We start from the raw sequence: 17,653 nt of genomic DNA, 5'->3' as shown, positions 1-17,653 counted from the left end.
TGATCTTGTACTGGTTTCCTACAGTCAGTAGAATAAGGAGCTCATTAAGTACAATGGGATTATTCATTTTATACAGAAAAACTCCCAGACTAAGTTAATTTTGTCTAAAATACATTGAAAGTGGATTTCCTAGCTCCCAGAAATTATTCCTTTGTGTCTAAATTACCTTATACTTTGCTTCTAACATGGAAAAGACTTTTTAAAAAATTTACCGATTCGGGAATATTGAATGAATGAGCAGATGAATAAGTAAATAGCTCAGGAAAAGAGAATGTATGGGCTCTAACCTCTAGTCAACTACATCTTTTCTCTTTTGTCCTCTCCAATTATTTTATGTGGCGTTTTTCAGTAATGGAGTGTGTATGTAATGATGTTGAGAAACTTTTAAAAGTCATTAATGAACGGTAATCTGAAAATCAAGCTTTGATTGGTAAGCTGTGAATTTGCTTTTGAGTCCAATATTTTCTTATTAAAAATCAATTATGTTTCTGTATAGATTAAAAAAATTAGAACTATGTATTCTATAGAATAACACAATGGAAATGGTAGGATATTGTTTGTAGGTCAGCTTCTATGGGACTCCATTTTCCTGGATAGAAAAGAATTCCTAACTCCTCTGATAAGGGAGAAGTCACGATGATGGCTGTCATTAATTTGTCCTACATATTAATCAGGTGTCACTATGTGCTAAGTACTAGGAACAAAAAAGACATGATCTCTTCCCTCATGGACCTGAAAATCTAAAATGAGAAATAATTCACGGGGTCTCTTGTGCTATGATAAGGGAAATACAGGATTCCATGATCTCATGACTAGTGGTAGACCTATTTCCTGAGACAGGGAACTGGGTAGGAGAAGTGGCAGGGAGTTGAGAAATTCATTTTGAGCCATGTCATTTGAGGTGTGACTAATCAAATACAGGAGGTAGTTGGATATGTGTGTATTTTTAAGCTATTAGAAAGATAGAATTTTCACTTTTAAAAAAAACCTTTTTTCTCATACTTCCGCAGCATCCTTTTCCATACACACAAAACATCTCATATCACAATTTATGGACTCAGTGAATGATTCTGTTTTGAAGAATGTTGGATGGTATGGACAGAGGTCTGTCTCTTAGAGGCAAATACTTTTTCATCTTTTTTTCCAGCAGAGACATTTTATATGTGTAAAATACTTAGAATCCCCAGATTCTGTGTGTGAATGAACCTTTTACCAACTTAGATATTTAAGGTTTTATTTTTCCCTTCTTTCAGCTTAAATATACAAGGTTCTCAGCAAATACTTAATAAATGCTCTGTGTGAGGGATTTTGTTTGTTTTAAGCAAAAGAAAAAAGGATAGATTGGCCGAGGAAGTCATTTATTGCTTTCTGGGTCAGTTTGAGTCTGAATCCTCAAATATACAAGGATTAAAAAATAGCAAACTGGGAACTGAATCCACTTTCCAATCTGTAGACAAGTTATCCAAAACTGAGAAATTTGAAATAGTTAACAGATGACGCAAATTGAGATTGTGAATACCAGAACATTCTTAGAAAACTTTAAAAACTAAATAGCTCTATGTTAAGTCTTTTCAGTGTTTTGCTTGTACTATAATTGTTAGTGAAAATAGGTCACTAATTTTTATAGTCACTAGAGCCCTCCAACTAAATATAGCTTAGATATTTTTCAGACAGTTTGTACTGCTAAAAGTTCACTTTTAAAAATTGTACAGTTCATACCTTTGTAGAAATTTAAGACTGCCTTATGGAGTGTGTCATCCAGATCACAGCACATGTCTAGAAGATGTTGATACATTAAAAAGTCATGAAGCATAAAGGAAACATCAGAAGTGGCAGGCTTTGTCTCTCGCATACTTTGTGAAATTGAAGTTGCTGGTAATATCTGTGGAAACTGACTGGTTTGGGTACTTGTAAATTGTTACCTAATTTAGCAAAGACTAATTATTTTTGAATAGTTTTTGGTAGAGACCTGTGTCATGGGCTTTATAGAAACACTATTTAGCACAGAAGAGCTTTTTCTGACTGACTGGTTGGTTCGATTGGTCGATTTTGGTTTGCTTTTTGAAGTTTCATTTTTAAGGTTTTAATTTAGGGCATTTAAATTAAGGAATTATTTAACTCAATAACAGTATTTTGCATTATAATTCATTTGGATGAAATTTGGCTTGTTGGAGGAGGTTAAGTAAATAATTAATTGAAAGAGTGAAGTAAATATTTAGTTGAAGCTATAAGATGAAGAACTATTGGGCAGCTGAGAAATTTTCAGGTAACTCTTTTTTAATCTTGGAAAAAATTTTAATATAGTACTTTCCATATTACTACATAATCTACAGTTACTTTTTAAACCTTTTTATGTAAAATAAAATATAGATACAGAAACCCATATAAAACCCTAGAAATCTTTTTAAATGGCTTTAATAGAGTTATAACTCACATAGCATAAAATTTACCCATTTAAAGTTTACAGCTCAGGGCCGGCCCCGTGGCTTGGTGGTTAAGTGCGCGCGCTCCGATGCTGGTGGCCCGGGTTCGGATCCCGGGCGCGCACCGAGGCACCACTTCTCCGTCCATCCTGAGGCCGAGTCCCACATACAGCAACTAGAAGGATGTGCAGCTATGACATACAACTATCTACTGGGGCTTTGGGGGGAAAAAATAAATAAATAAAATCTTTAAAAAATAAAGTTTACAGCTCAGTAGTTTTTAGTATAGTCCACAGAATTGTGCAACTATTACCACAATTTAATTTTAGAACATTTTCATCACCTCCAAAAGAAACTTTGTACCCATTAGCAGTCACTCCCCATTCTCCTTTCCCCCTTGTCAACCACTCATCTACTTTCTGTCTCTATAGATTTGCCTTTTTGGTATTTCGTATAAACAGAATCCAGATAACTTTTTTGTGTGTGTGTGAGGAAGATTAGCCCAGAGCTAACATCTGATGCCAGTCCTCCTCTTTTTGCTGAGGAAGATTGGCCCTGGGCTAACATCTGTGCCCATCTTCCTCCACTTTATATGTGGGATGCCTGCTACAGCATGGCTTGATAAGTAGTGCATAGATCCGCACCCGGGATCTGAACCTGGAAACCCTGGGCTGTGGGAGCAGAGCTCGCAAACTTAACCACTACACCACTGGGCCAGCCCCAAGAAAATCTTATTTGATTTGATAGATCAGGGGCCTTCTGGTTGGGTTAGAATTAACAATTCTTTTTTTTTTTTAAGATTTTATTTACTTATAAAAGCCCCAGTAGATAGTTGTATGTCATAGTTGCACATCCTTCTAGCTGCTGTATGTGGGATGTGGCCTCAGCATGGCCGGAGAAGCTGTGCGTCAGTGCGCGCCCGGGATCCGAACCCCGGCCGCCAGCAGCGGAGCGCGCGCACTTAACCACTAAGCCACAGGGCCGGCCCAGAATTAACAATTCTAATTGAGATTTTAGGGTCAGTCAGTAAAGTGCCCCAAAAGAGCCAGAATCCCACATATAGTTTTAAAGTTAGTTAAGTCCTGTAATAAGCAAACTGGAAATTTGAGAGGAGGGCAAACTAATGAGAACTGTTGTTAGTACATGTATTGACCGCTTGCATGATATCTTTAAAACCTGTATTCAGTGCCTCATCAGAAATATTGTCTACAATGTTTTGTGTATAACTTTTTTAAGGAGACAGGTGATGAAGGTAGATTACGTTTTCTTTAGAGCAATTGAGATTCATTATTTAACAGATAAAATGTGTGGTCTAAATGAATGTTTTTTGTATTGGAAACCAAGTTTACAAAATGTCTGTGTATATAATTTGTTTTAAGAATAAGTATTCCTTTCTGTACAAAAGAACTCTGTATAAATCTTCATAACTGTTTTATAGATTATTTATATCATAGGAGAAACTTATGAGTATTTGTTGATTTAATTGACTGATCTATAGGATCTTTATTAAAAGAATATTTAACCAGAGAAATCTGTGAAAATATTTTTAGTCCTGAGGGAGATTGGAGTAGCGTTCTAGAGACCTTGGCTGGTGAACTGCAAACTAATGGACCCTATAAGAAACTTCTATCTTTAACTAAAGTAGGATGTGAGAATGTAAAGACTGCTATGATTAAAAATATTTAGAAAATATGAAATACCAGGGGAGCATTTGTTAAACAAGATTAAGCTCTACTGTATAGGATAAGGTACTGTTATTTTGCTGGTGTTTTCTGATTCTCTCAGTGGAATAAATGTTGATGTTAAAGTCTAGAGAACTCGACTACTACCATAGCCATGATCCAGGGAGTTGACATGAACAGAGAGATTAGTTGATAGTTCCTGAGCTTAAATTTCTCTGAGCCTACATCTGTGGACTATTTATGCTACTTAATATTGTGTTTGAGAGCTTGATTTTCTTTTTCTCCTTCCCCTTCCCCCCATCCTTTGGTTGTAGATTTTTTGAAGTGAACATGATTTTATTTCTTTCTTTAACTCAGCGAGCTAATTTACTGCATTTGTTTATAATCTGTTGTTTAAGTCATCCTTTGAGTTTTTAATATTGACAATTATTTTTTTATTTCCAAAAGTGGTATCTAATTCATTCCCAATTTGCCTGGTAATTTTTTAATCATTTTTCTGTTTTTTCTTTTTAAATCTTGTTAAACACTTCATACATAGTTATTTTATATCTTATATTCACTAATTCCAATATCTGAAGTCTTAAGGGAGTTATATTTTTTATATGTTAACTCCTACTCATGGCAGCTTTTTCCTTGTATATTTGGTGATTTTTTTATTAGCTCATATTTGATTAAACACTAAACATTCCTCCACCGTCTGTATAATTGCCTACAATTTTATTTCCCCTTTTTGTAGCATAAAAAAGTTTCATTTTGTTTTTTATGGTTAATACCTAATTTCATCAGCCACTATATTTTACCAGTTTCTGTACTTACTGTTCCTTGTATCTCACTCCTGGGTTCACCTTTCTTCTTGCTAAAGTATATCCTTTAGTAATGTGTTTAGTAACAGAGTGTGGCTTGTAAATGTCCTTAGGTTTTGTCTGAAAGTGTATATTACACATTGCTTTCTTTTTTTTAGCAAATAAAGAATTCTTGGTCAATAAGGTTTTTTCCCCCCCTTCCTGTCGGCACCCACAATAGATTTCATTATATTATAAAGGTTGGCAAACTTGAATCTCTGAGAAGTCTGGTCTCTACCTAATTGTTATGCCTTTGTATATAATTTTTCTCTCTTGAAGTTTTTAAAAAGATTCCTTTTCTGTATCCTGTTGCCACTGTTTACTGTGTGACTTTGAACAAGTTCTAAACAGAGATAACGAAATAGTATCTGTATCATAGGGGTTGTAGTGATGATTACCTTAATATATGTAAAGCACTTAGGACAGAACCCTGCATGTTTCAAGTGTGATATAAATGTTAGTATTTGTTGTCTGTTTTACCATACTTGACGTTCTGAGCACATTCCTATGATGTGCCTAGATGTTGTGTATGTTGTGTTATCTGTAGGTACTCTTATGAAATACATTGTTGGTTTGTAGGCTCATATCTTTCTTCAGTTTTAGAAAATTCCTGAGCCTTTATATCTTTGAATATTGCTTTTCCAGTATTCCTTCTTAATCTCTGTGTTATGTTCTGGGCAATTCCTAAGTATCATTTTTCAGTTTACTAATTCACACCTTGATCTTGGTCAGCTAGAGTTTGTGGCCTCAGTTGTTTATTTCTCAGTGAATATCTTTCTCATGTTCAGGTTCTATCTCTCTAACGGCCACCTATTCTGGTTTGATTTCTAACTGTTTTTTTATTCTTTTTTCCCCCTTTACGTCTACTGTTCTTTTTAACTTCAGAAGGATCCTAAACATACACATTTTAAGTTATTTTCATATTGTTATTTTTTCTTCCAGATTGAATTCCTATAATTGTTGATTTAGGAAATTGTTGATTTTGTTTGATGTCCATCTTAGTTTAGTTTTCCTTGAGTTTTGGAGTTTGGTTTTGCAGTCTCATATCAAATGGCAAGTTTTTGTTTTGTTTTCTTTCTTTTCACACTTCTTATCCAGCGTTTTTGCGTGCACCTACATCTTGGCTGTGGGGTGCCCAGTCTGAAAACATGTCTTATATTGGAGGCTTGGTTTTCCTGATTCTTGATAACATCAGGATCAGGGTTCTGTCTCCAAGAATAAGACACAGACCAAAAGAAGATCTATACTCCTGCTCAGTGGGCACATAACTTCATCTAAACTATAGCCCTAGGCAATGGTTAGTAAGTAGCATTTCCCAGCAACTTTTACAGGCAACAGAGCCCCTCCACCTGAGACATTAGTTTCAGTGAGCCTGGGTTCTATCCCCAGCCTTGCACGGGAGCATTTTTAATCTCTGTTACTATCCCTACAGGATGTGGACTTCTGTCCATCTCTGTTATTTGAGCCCAGGAAGGCTCACAGTTTCAGCTTCACAAAGTGCTTTGTATTTCAAGAGTTTATCTTTAGCAGGTGGTTTGGTCTTCTTAATTTTCTGTTTTATAGTTAATCTATTTTTAAAGTACGTTTGGAATAGAGGGGCACTTCAAAGTATGAATATATAAAACCATTTATTGATTGATTGATTGATTGATTGATTGTGAGGAATATCAGCCCTGAGCTAACATCATGCCAATCCTCCTCTTTTTGCTGAGGAAGACCAGCCCTGAGCTAACATCTATTGCCAATCCTCCTCCTTTTTTTTTCCCTGTTTCTCCCCAAAGCCCCAGTAGATAGTTGTATGTCCTAGTTGCACATCCTTCTAGTTGCTGTATGTGGGACGCCGCCTCAGCATGGCCAGACAAGCGGTGCGTTGGTGCGAGCCCGGGATCCGAACCTGGGCCGCAAGTAGCGGAGCACGCACACTTAACTGCTAAGCCACGGGGCCAGCCCCCCAAAACCATTTAACTGTAAGTCAACGTTTTTAAAATTAATGTGTATCGTATATATCCTTCAGAAGGTTACCACCAGTTTACTCTCTTACCTGCGAGGGGTATATTTTTTTTATTCCTTTGCCAATAGTGGACATTATAAATCTTTAATCTTTGATAAAGTAATGTATAAAAAATTTTGTGTTGAATGGCTAGTGAGATTGGTCATTGTTCCGTATATTTATTGGCCGTTTGTATTCTTCTATGAATTGAGTTGCCTGTTCATGTTCTTTCTCCAGCTCTTTTAAAGCGTTCATCCTGTTGTCTTGTAAGAGCCTTTGTCTCTTTTAGGAATATTAACTTTATCATATATATTGCAAATACTTATTTTGAAGATATTTGCCTTTCAAGCTTATGAGCTTTGTTTTATAGTGTAGAAGATTTATTCCTCTGGAGTCATTTTTTATTCCTTTGGAGTAAAAAAGGAATAAAATTGATATCATATTTAGAAAGTCCTTTCCTATCATGAGATTATAGAAATATTTGCCTAGATTTACTTGCATGGTTTTATTATTAGTATTTCAAACTTAAATCTTTTTAAGAAGACATCAATTCCCTTATTTTTTTTTTTAATTAATTAATTAATTAATTTTTTTCCCCCAAAGCCCCAGTAGATAGTTGTATGTCATAGCTGCACATCCTTCTAGTTGCTGTTTGTGGGACGCCGCCTCAGCATGGCCGGAGAAGCGGTGCGTCGGTGCGTGCCTGGGATCCTAACCCCGGGCCGCCAACAGCGGAGCGCACGCACCCAACCGCTAAGCCACGGGGCTGGCCCTCAATTCCCTCTTAAATACCATAATTTGAAATTGTTTTAATATTAGGTATGGCAAATTCTAATGTTTTTTAAGAATGCTTTTGCTGTTCTCAAACATTTGTTCGTATGAATTTTGAAATCATTTCATCAAGGTCTGGGAACAAAAAGACCCAGTTGTGATTATATTGAATTTCTTAATTAGTAAAGGGGAGATACATGTCTTCCTATCTAAGAAAAAGGAATGTCTTTTATTCTGAGGCTTTCGTCTTAAAGGTTCTGAATATTTCTTGTTAATTATTTATTTAGATATACTTTTATTGCCATTTTTCTTTATTTTCTAAGTGATTATTATTGTTAGTTTTATTGTTAAAAATTTTTAATATGATTTTCTATAGTCAGATAACCTTATTGAACTTTTTTTCCTAATAATGTTTTAGATTTTGAGTTTGCCGTCACAGTCATTATCTGCAAATAATAATTTGATCTTGTCTCATATTTTTTATACCTCTTTTTTTTTATCTTGACTTACTGCATTGATCACTATTTCTAGACAGTGCTAAATAATAGGGATAAGAGTAGGTATCCTTGTTCTTGTTTCTTTCCTGGGAATTATTCTCATCACTATGCTTCCTATTTGGCTTGAAATATATATTATATTATGGAATGAATTTTGTCAGATCCCTTTCAGCATATGAAGAGATGATCATATGGTTTTTCTCCTTTGAACTTCTGAAAAGCTGACTTATATTAATAGGTTGCTGAATGTTGGCTTATAGTTAAATTCCTAAAATGAAACCTACTTGGTGATTTGTTAATATGTGCTTATATTTTACTTAGGGTTTTTTTGTATCTGTATTAATAAGTGTCTTTGGACTATAGTTTTATTTTTTGGTGCTATCTTTGTCAAATTTTGTATCAGGATTATGGTAGGTTTGTAAAAAGAAGTAGAAAGTTTTTTTCTCTTCTTTTGGTAATTTGGGAGTTATATGTTCTTTTAAGGCTTGAAACATCTTGGTTGTGGAATTGTCTGATGCACTTTTATTTTTTATTTTTATTATTTTTGGGGGGAGGGGGGAAGATCAGCCCTGTGCTAACATCTGCCAATCCTCCTCTTTTTGCTGAGGAAGACTGGCCCTGGGCTAACATCCGTGCCCATCCTCCTCCACTTTATATGGGACGCCGCCACAGCATGGCTTGCTAAGCAGTGCGTCGGTGCGCACCCAGGATCTGAACCAGTGAACCCCAGGCCGCCACAGCAGAGTGCGTGCACTTAACTGCTTGTGCAACCGGGCTGGCCCCTGATGCACTTTTATTTTTAATAACTTTATTTTGAAAACAATTCAAACTTACAGAAAATTTGAAAAAAGAGTACAGTGAACTTGCATATTTACCTAAATTACCAATTGTTAACATTTTGCCACATTTATTTTATAAATAACTTTTTTTCCCTGTGTGTGTGTGCATGTGCATTCTCTTTGCACACACGAATATATATAAGACAGTGCACAATCACACACTACACTTCGTTGTCATATCTCTTTGGTCTTCTTTACCTGGAATGGTTCTTCAGCCTTTTTGTTTTTTGTTTTTCATGAGCCCTGGAGCTTTTTTGAGGGATAGTTCTTTGATAACTTCCTCATTTTGTTCCAGAGTTACTGGTCTTTATTCTGTCACTTCTTGAAAAAAATTTGGTAATTTGTTTTCCAACAACATTGTCAGTTTCCTCCATATTTTCAAATTTATTAGCAAAGAATTGTATAGTGTGTTTTATAAATAACAACCAAACAAAAAAACACCTCTATCTGTGAGGTGAGTATGGCCTGTTTGGTTTGTAATTTCGATTAATAGTTTTTCTCAGTTAGGCTAACTAGTGGCTTACCTGTTTTACTCATTTTTCTCTGGTATAACATCATATTTACCTTACTTAATATTTCATAATATATTCCTTCAGCTTTCCTTGGGTTTTGTGTGTGTGTGTGTGTGTGGTGGTTCTTCTTACTTCTTGAGTTGAATATTTAATATTCTGATTTTCACTTTTTTACTAAGAAAGTGTGAGTTTTCCTGAAGAAAATTTGGTTACAGCTCATAGAATTTGATATGAGGTCTTTCTAATTATTTTTTTTTAATATTCTGTAATTGTAAAAATATACACACTGTGTGCAAAGCTGATTAAAAGCATGCCTTTTAAAGCAATTTCCAGATGTTTGAAGTTTTTTTCTTTCTTTATTGTTAACAATGTCTGCTGTTACTGTATTAAATCTGTTTTCTTACTTTTTCTTTTCTTTTCTTTTTTTTGGTCCCCAGGGTAGGGTGGGTGGGAGTGTGTTAGGAAACTCTAAAGCTTTTGTTTTCTAATATATAATCCAACAAATACTTGATTTAAAACCCTTGATTTCTTTTTGATTATATTTGCTTAGTATATTTTGCCCACCCCAAAGCCCTCTATACGTTTCCATTTTTTAGTTTCTTGATTTGATTAATCTCTTGATTGCGTTAATCTGCCTTGAAAAATAGGTTTTTCGGGTGTAGTACATGGATGATACACTTTTTTAGTGCTGGCGTGTTTGATGATATCTTTCTGTTACCCTTCCATATGAATGCCAGTTTTGCTGGGTGTAGAATTCTTGGGATGTCCCCATTTACCTTCAGTATTTATAGGCATTACTTCATTATTGCCTATCATCTGACATTGCAAAGAAGTTTAAGGCCAGCCTGATTTGTTTTTGTTTTTATTTTTTGGCATGTTTCATTTGTCTAAATTCTGTATTCTTGAAATTCATTGTCTTCACCAAATTATGCTTTGGTGTTGGGCAGTTTCTACTAAAATATCTAGTACTTGATGAACGCTTTCAATCATCAAGTTCAAGTTTTCCCTCGGTTTAGGATTAATTTCTTCTTTCTTTGAAGTTTAATTTCTCTTCCATTATTTGATTTTCTTTTTACAATGTACTGATTAAACTGTTGGATCTGCATCGTTTGTATCTTTTCTCCAATCTACTCACTTTATGTCTTTATTTTTTTTTTAATTTTTTTTATTTTTTTAAAGATTTTATTTATTTTTTGCCCCCAAAGCCCCAGTAGATAGTTGTATGTCACAGCTGCACACCCTTCTAGTTGCTGTATGTGGGACTCGGCCTCAGACTGGACAGAGAAGTGGTGCCTCAATGCGCACCCGGGATCCGAACCCGGGCCGCCAGCATCGCAGCGCGCGCGCTTAACCACCAAGCCACAGGGCCGGCCCCAATGTCTTTATTCTTATACTGGATGATTTTTCTCTTATTTTGTTTTTTACCCCTTGCAGATTGTTTGCTGTAGATTCTTTCCTCCTCATGATTGCTTTTCATGCTATTTAAAATATTACAATAATTTTTTATCTCTTTAAATTTCTTTCCTTAGCTCTGTTAATACTTTTTATATTCTAGTTTCTTATTTTTCATGTACGTTTATTCTCTTACAGTTCTGGAGATCACAAGTCCAAAATCAGTTTCACTGGGCTGAAATCAAGGTGTCGGCAGGAATGTGCTCACTCTGGAGGCTTTAGGGAAGAATGCATTCCTTAGCCTTTCCAGCGTCTGGTGGCTGTCAGCATTCCTTGGATTATAGCCACATCACTGTAATATTCAAGGCCAGCATCTTTAAATCTGTCTCTGCTCTGTCTTCACATCACCTTTTCTGTGTGCATGTATCAAATCTTCCTCTGCCTCTCTCTTATAAGGACACTTCTCATTGCATTTAGAGGCCCCAGCATAATCCAAAATAATCCGCCTATCATACATTTCTAAACTTAATCACATCTGCAAAGACTGTTTTTGCAAATATGGTAACATTTACACGATTAGCACTTGATATCTTTGGGAGCCATTGTTCAGCCTCCTGCAGGTATCATTCTGTTTTGCTTCCTTGGGATGAGGTGGCCATGGTAGTGAAAAATCAGATTAGAGTAAATCCTCCTGGATTGTCTGCTGTTACAATCACAGGTATTGTCCTCTTTACCAAATGATGCAAACTCAGATGCTGTGTCGGAAAAGTGGATGATGTGGGCTAGATGTGGTCAATAAGGAGTAGTGGAGACTCTGGAGAATGCATGTTGTTTTGGAGGAGGGGCTAACAATATATGCAAAAGTCAGTTCGGGCTACCAGCTTGCACTCCTAGTTGGTAGCCAGTTTTCTCTTTTTTTCATTCTTTACAGGTTGATTTTTCCATAGTAAAATAATCGTATTTATCTCTTATAATCTTCATCTTGGTATTGAGAACAAGAGTTTTTAAATGGGAATTCATCAGCATGATTTTAGACCAAGGTGTTCTTAGAACTTTAGTCTTCTCACTTACCTTTTCTGAGAAATGTATAAGAAGTTAATTGTTCTGAAAACAGTTAATCAGGGTTGCTTATTTATCAATGAGGAAAGTTAGACATTAAGCTAAAGGACTTGTCCAAAGTCACATATTGGATAAATCTGTAACTTTTAAGTTTAATCTTTTTTTTTTTTTTTATCTGTGAGTAACACAATTTTATTTCTTCCTTTCCAATCTGTATAGCTTTATTACAGAGGTTAGAACTTCCAATAAAATGTGGAACCTTATAACTTAAAAACATAGCTAGTTGAATAATCACACAAACACATAAGTTTAATCTTATGAAAGATATCTCCATTTTTTTGATGTTTCATATGTGCTTTGCTGTTGATGTGAGGATTCTAAAGACATAAAAGGAGTGTCTCTCTAGTATTAAATTGGATAATTGGGCGATGTCCCAAGTTCTTTTTACTTTCTATATTTGGGATTTTGTTTTTCTAGATTGTTACTTTTACGAATAAGATTACTTCTAACTTTTTCTGTAATGTTATTAAGGAGTTTAATGGCAAGTCATAGAGATGAACTTAGTTTTAAAACAGTGAGTAGATGTCTGCTTGGCTGGAATTTTTTCTTGAATTTTTCATAAAGAAGATATGAGTGTATACTTTGAGTTCTTGTGTATCTTAAAATGTTTTCTGCCTCCCTGTCCACCTATATATGTGAAAAATAAATTGGATAATTGTGTAATTCTAACATTAACCTTTACTTTTAGAACTCTGTGTATTCTCTGTTGTCTTTTAGGATTCAGTTTTATCGTTGCGATGGGTAATACCAATCTGATACTCTTTCCTTTGACAGTTACCCAAGGTTTTCCGAGAAGCTTACATTGTAGTATTTTTCTTTTCCTTGAATTCTTTAGTTGTGGGTAACTAGATGTGGATTTTCAGCAATTAATCTTGCTAGATAGTCAGTGAGCTTTATAAGTTTGAAGACTTGAACTGAGGGAAAATTTCTTCTCTTTTCTTTGATTATAGCCTATCTGTTTTCCCCATCAGAAAGTCTTAATTTTTTATGTGTATATGAAATTGACCTAGGGTATTTGAAGGAGGCTCTCCTGAAGAACTGATACTTGAGTTAAGAACTGAAAAATGAGTATGAATTAACAAGACTAAGAGATGAGGGAATAGCTTTTTAGGTAGAGGAAGTAGCATTTATGTTATTTGGAAGAAGGGAGCATGACAAGTACTAGGTACTGTAAGAAAGCCTTACGGTTGGCATAGAGAATGTTGGGGCGGGAACAGTATGAAATGAGATACGTCTGGAGGAGGTTGGTAGGTGCCTGACCACTCGGGGCCTTCGTGTAAGCCATATTAAGCAGTTCTTTGTCCTCCAAAACACTGGAAAGCCATTGAATAACTTTTAGTACAGAAGTGATATGGTGAAATTTGTATTTTGAAAGGTTTACTTAGGCTGAGGTTTGTAAAATAAATTAGAGGGAGGCCAGCGTGCATGTGAAGAGACAAAATAGGAGGCTGGTATAGAATAATGCAGTGAGAGATGATGATGATAGCTTAACGACTAAGGTGTTAGAGAAAAAACTGGACAGATTTGAGAATATTTAGGAAGCATAATCCATGGGAGTTGATGGACTGATGGGAGATGAAGTAGAAAGAGGTGTCAAACATATGTCCCTGATTTTTATTCACTTTGATGGATGATGGTGCCATTCACTGGCAAAAGCTGCAGATATGTGAAAGAGTGCGTAGGGAGCCAGCATAGAGTGAGAGGAGGGCCTAGGTCTAAGCCTTGAATGTCAATATTTAATGGCTTGGGAGATGAGGATGAGCCTGCAAAGGAGTCAAGGATAGAAAAGCTAGGGGTAGGAGGAAAGCTGGGCGTGTGTAGCATCTTGAAAAGCCAATGGGAAGAGTGTTTCAAGAGGTAGTGTTGTTGAATGCTGCTGTGAGCAGTCAGTCAGATGAGGGCTAAAAAATGTCCGTTAGATTAAGCAACTTGGAGGAGCTTGTTTTGGTGGAATGGCCAGACAACAGTTTTGAGCATGAACACTTCTTTTTAAGAAGTTGAACTGTAAAGGGAAGAGAGAGGCAGGTGGGTAGCTAAATGAGAAAGAGTTACATAAAGACTTATTTTTAATGGGTGGCATTCGAGGGTCTTTAAAAGTTGAGATTGAATATAAAAGAGAAAAAGGAGGATAATAGTGTAAGGTTCCTGAGAAGACATGTAAATCATATAAGATTCCTTTGAAGCATGGGCTCCAAAGCTGTAGTAGAGAGACTTATCTTCAGTGAGAAGACGGAGAGTCCTCTGTCATAACAAAAAGGTATGAGGATAGTATGGCTACAGATGTGGGTGGGTTTGTATGTTTGGAATCAACAAGATGAGGAAAGACCTGAGTTCTAAAAGAATTCCTTGAGGTGATCTCATTTATTGGTTTGGGGTTTTTCTTTTGTGGTATCCAATTGGTTATTCGTTGTCTCTATTGAAACTTTTAGTTTAGTAATTGTTTTTCATTTCCATGAACCTACTTTCAGATTCCCCCTTTTTTTAAATTGACAGCCTGCAATTGTTTTATTCAGTGTCATCTGATATCTCCATGGGCAGTTTCTAGTTTGGAGCTAATGAATACTGAGTCCCCTCACCCGCCCTTTAACTTCTGAATCTTTAAAAATACATTCTTATTTTTCTTTGCTTATTATTACATTTTATTTAGCCTGAGTATTTGAGATTGACTTTGCTAGAAATTGTAGTTAGTTCACTGTTGTTTTCTTTCAATCTCAGACAAAAAAGAAAGGTTTAGATTTATTGTTTTTCCTCTTTTCTCTTCTTTACCTTTCCTTCCTCCCTTTTTTTTTTTTTGGTCATTTATCTTTGGCAGTTTAGAAAAATTATAGAGAGTAAGCAGAGGAAGAAATGGCACTAAAGGAAGTTTCAGCTTTGTGTTAATCTTCCCTAGCTATCTGCCTTCTGTGTTGTCTTTAAAAAGCCTACGTTTTTAGATTTCCATTACTTCATTTGCAGGTATACGGGATAGCATGTATAGGAGAATTAGAGTGCAAGTCCAGAAACCTAGGTCCTTTTCTCAGTCTTACTGCTGAACTAACCTTGTGGCTTTGTGCAGATCATTCTGTTTTGCTGCACCTTCTCATTTGTAAAATAGGTTAGACAGATCATTTCTACATTTTTGGCTCTGATTAGTGATACAAGTTTATCAAAATCAAATTTGTAAATATGTATATGTGTAATCATTTTTTAATGATCAGTGAGAAATTTCAGACTCCAAATGGGAGAAAAGTTACCCAGCAATTAGCCTTTTTTTCCCCTCTCAAATTGCTCTCAAGTTTTGTTCATGTGTTTATTTATCATTACCATAGTTAACTTTGAGATATCTGCCTTGGATTACAAAATATAATTTGTAATTACCATGTCTCATAGCTTGCAAAGTTAAAAGTAGTTTTTGTACCCTAAATTATCCTCTGCCAGAGATATGGCTACAAGTCTGTTTCTTCACTGAATCCCAGCTATGCAATATATTACTTAATATTCTATCGTTCAGTAATGGGCATTCCAGAGTCAACTAACCATTTGTCCTCATCTTTGATAAAGTCTATTCATATGTAAGCGTTAGTGGGCAGTGTAGAATATACTAAAGATTTGGTAGTAGGAGAGAGTTTACATCCCACACCCCACTGCAGATAACTTGAATGTTGCCATGTTATACACTGCTGCCTATGCTGCTAGCTAGTGTTCCATTTTTTCCCTCTTCTCCCAAGAAGCTTCTAGTCTCTCTTGCTAGTTTTTTTCCTCTGGATTTCCCTCAACCTTTAGATTTCTTCTTATTTTTTTTTAACTGCGTTTTTGTTTTGTTTTTTGAGGAAGATTGGCCCTGAGCTAACATCTGTTGCCAATCTTCCTCCTTTTTTTCCTTTTTTCTCCCCAAAGCCCCCAGTAGATAGTTGTATGTCATAGTTGTACATTCTTCTAGTTGCTCTATGTGGGATGCTGCCTCAGCATGGCTTGATGAGCAGTGCGTAGGTCCCTGCCCAGGCTCCAAACTGGCAAACACTGGGCCGCCAAAGCAGAGTGTGCGAACTTAACCTCTACGCCACTGGGCCAGCCCCTAGATTTCTTATTTTTTATGCAGATCTACTCCAGATTTTCCTCCCTAACTTTTATAGCCAAATCTGTTTCAGTGTTCATCAAACAAAGGTCCTCCAGTTACCAGCATCCACCCTCCTTCAAATGCCTATTTCACGGTGATCTTTTGTTATGTGAGTATATCTTTTGATCCTTACCCCCTACTTTACATGTCTGATCAAAGTAATGTTTCTCAGAAAAAGTAGGGCTTGCCCTGAAAAGAATTCTATCAATTGCTAAGAGAATATAATTTTCTCCACATTGTTTACATATGTCTATTTTGTTCTGTTTATGGAGCCTGGAGGGGTTCTGTATTAGACTATGTATCCATAGATAACAGAAAAAAACCTTTTAGGGTTTTATTCTTCCATTTTTTACTGAAGCCCTCTGCCCAAATTGTCGGTTGAATAACTCTTGTTGTTTGGGGGCTAATGGGTTGCTTAGGGATCTTAACAGTGGAATATATAGAGCTTTTTTAAAATTTGGGATAATTGTGAGTGAATTAAACCAAATGATCAGGTTCTAGACTCTTTGCTATGATTATGAGATGAGTTTGTTTAATAAAAAAAAGTGGCTGAACTTTAATGAATGACTGCCTGGCCCAGCCTTAGAATTTTTCAATGTCAGAGTTAGTTTGGTTTTAAAAGACAAAAATGTTCACCAGATTTTCTGATTATATCAAAGATGAATTTGGTCTTATGATTGTCATAGTACTTTGTTTTGAAAAGTTCAGATCAACTGATAATGCTGGTGTTGTGATGAGACCCTGCATGTGCTCCGAGTTGGTTTAAGACTAGGCGAGAACTAGAATTTCTCTCGGAAACTAAAACTTTCATGGGCAAGTTGAATCCCCTTGGGGTTTACTATTTATAGATATATGCCAATTTAATAATTTGATTAAATAAAATACTGTTTAGTAAGTCCACTTATAGAAGATGACTATGAAAATATAGTATTTATAAGTTAATAATTGCTGGTAAGTATTATATTTACATAACTATCTGCTATATTTATGTAGCTATAGTTGGCTGCTTCACCAGGATTCTACAAATTACTCAGAATCCCAGGAGGTAAGATTTCTGAAATGCCTAGTTTCAGTATGTGGAAGTCCAACCACAAAATTATTAATTTGCCCTTGACTATATTTTTAAATTTGCTATAGAGCTGGGCCTAAAAGTTTATCAGATGGTTGACTTGGTTTGTTACATTTTTACATTTCTAATATAAATTTTCAAAAGTTTGGTTTTGTTTTTAGAAAATGTACTCTATCTTCAAAGAGTTATTTGGTAGTTTCATATGTATGTCTGGAAAATAACTACCAGACTTTCCTATGAAAGAGAGAGTAAGGTCCCTGTTAGGTAATATCAGAATCTAGATGTGGCTATGTATGTAAGAATGAAGTAATAATTAAACAGTTTCCATTTGCTGAGTGCCTCCTTTTTGCCAGACTCTGTGGCTACTTTGCAGCCATTACCTCATTTAAACCTTGCAGCAACATTCAGAGGTAAGTAGTAA

At 35.6% G+C, this 17,653-nt stretch overlaps 1 protein-coding gene across 7 annotated transcripts in view; it reads left to right on the top strand.

Moving 5' to 3' along the window:
- The window catches only part of PPM1A (protein phosphatase, Mg2+/Mn2+ dependent 1A), a 41,065-nt gene that overhangs the window by 8,934 nt on the left and 14,478 nt on the right, over window positions 1-17,653 (top strand). For 2 of the 7 annotated variants that reach the window (XM_087448415.1, XM_087448416.1), the window contains exon 2: window positions 16,195-16,272. The exons of 3 other annotated variants lie outside the window; for them this stretch is intronic. The gene's annotated coding sequence lies outside the window, so the exon portion shown is untranslated. Of the gene's footprint in view, window positions 1-16,179; window positions 16,273-17,156; window positions 17,209-17,653 lie in introns of those variants that run through there. 2 more of the 7 variants (XM_087448417.1, XM_087448418.1) reach the window with 2 other exon arrangements.

Source organism: Ceratotherium simum, chromosome 24 (assembly GCF_057802395.1).
Source record: "Ceratotherium simum simum isolate JZ-2026a chromosome 24, ASM5780239v1, whole genome shotgun sequence".
In the NCBI taxonomy this organism is placed as follows: Eukaryota; Metazoa; Chordata; class Mammalia; order Perissodactyla; family Rhinocerotidae; genus Ceratotherium; species Ceratotherium simum.
This window is presented reverse-complemented; position numbering and strand designations above follow the sequence as displayed.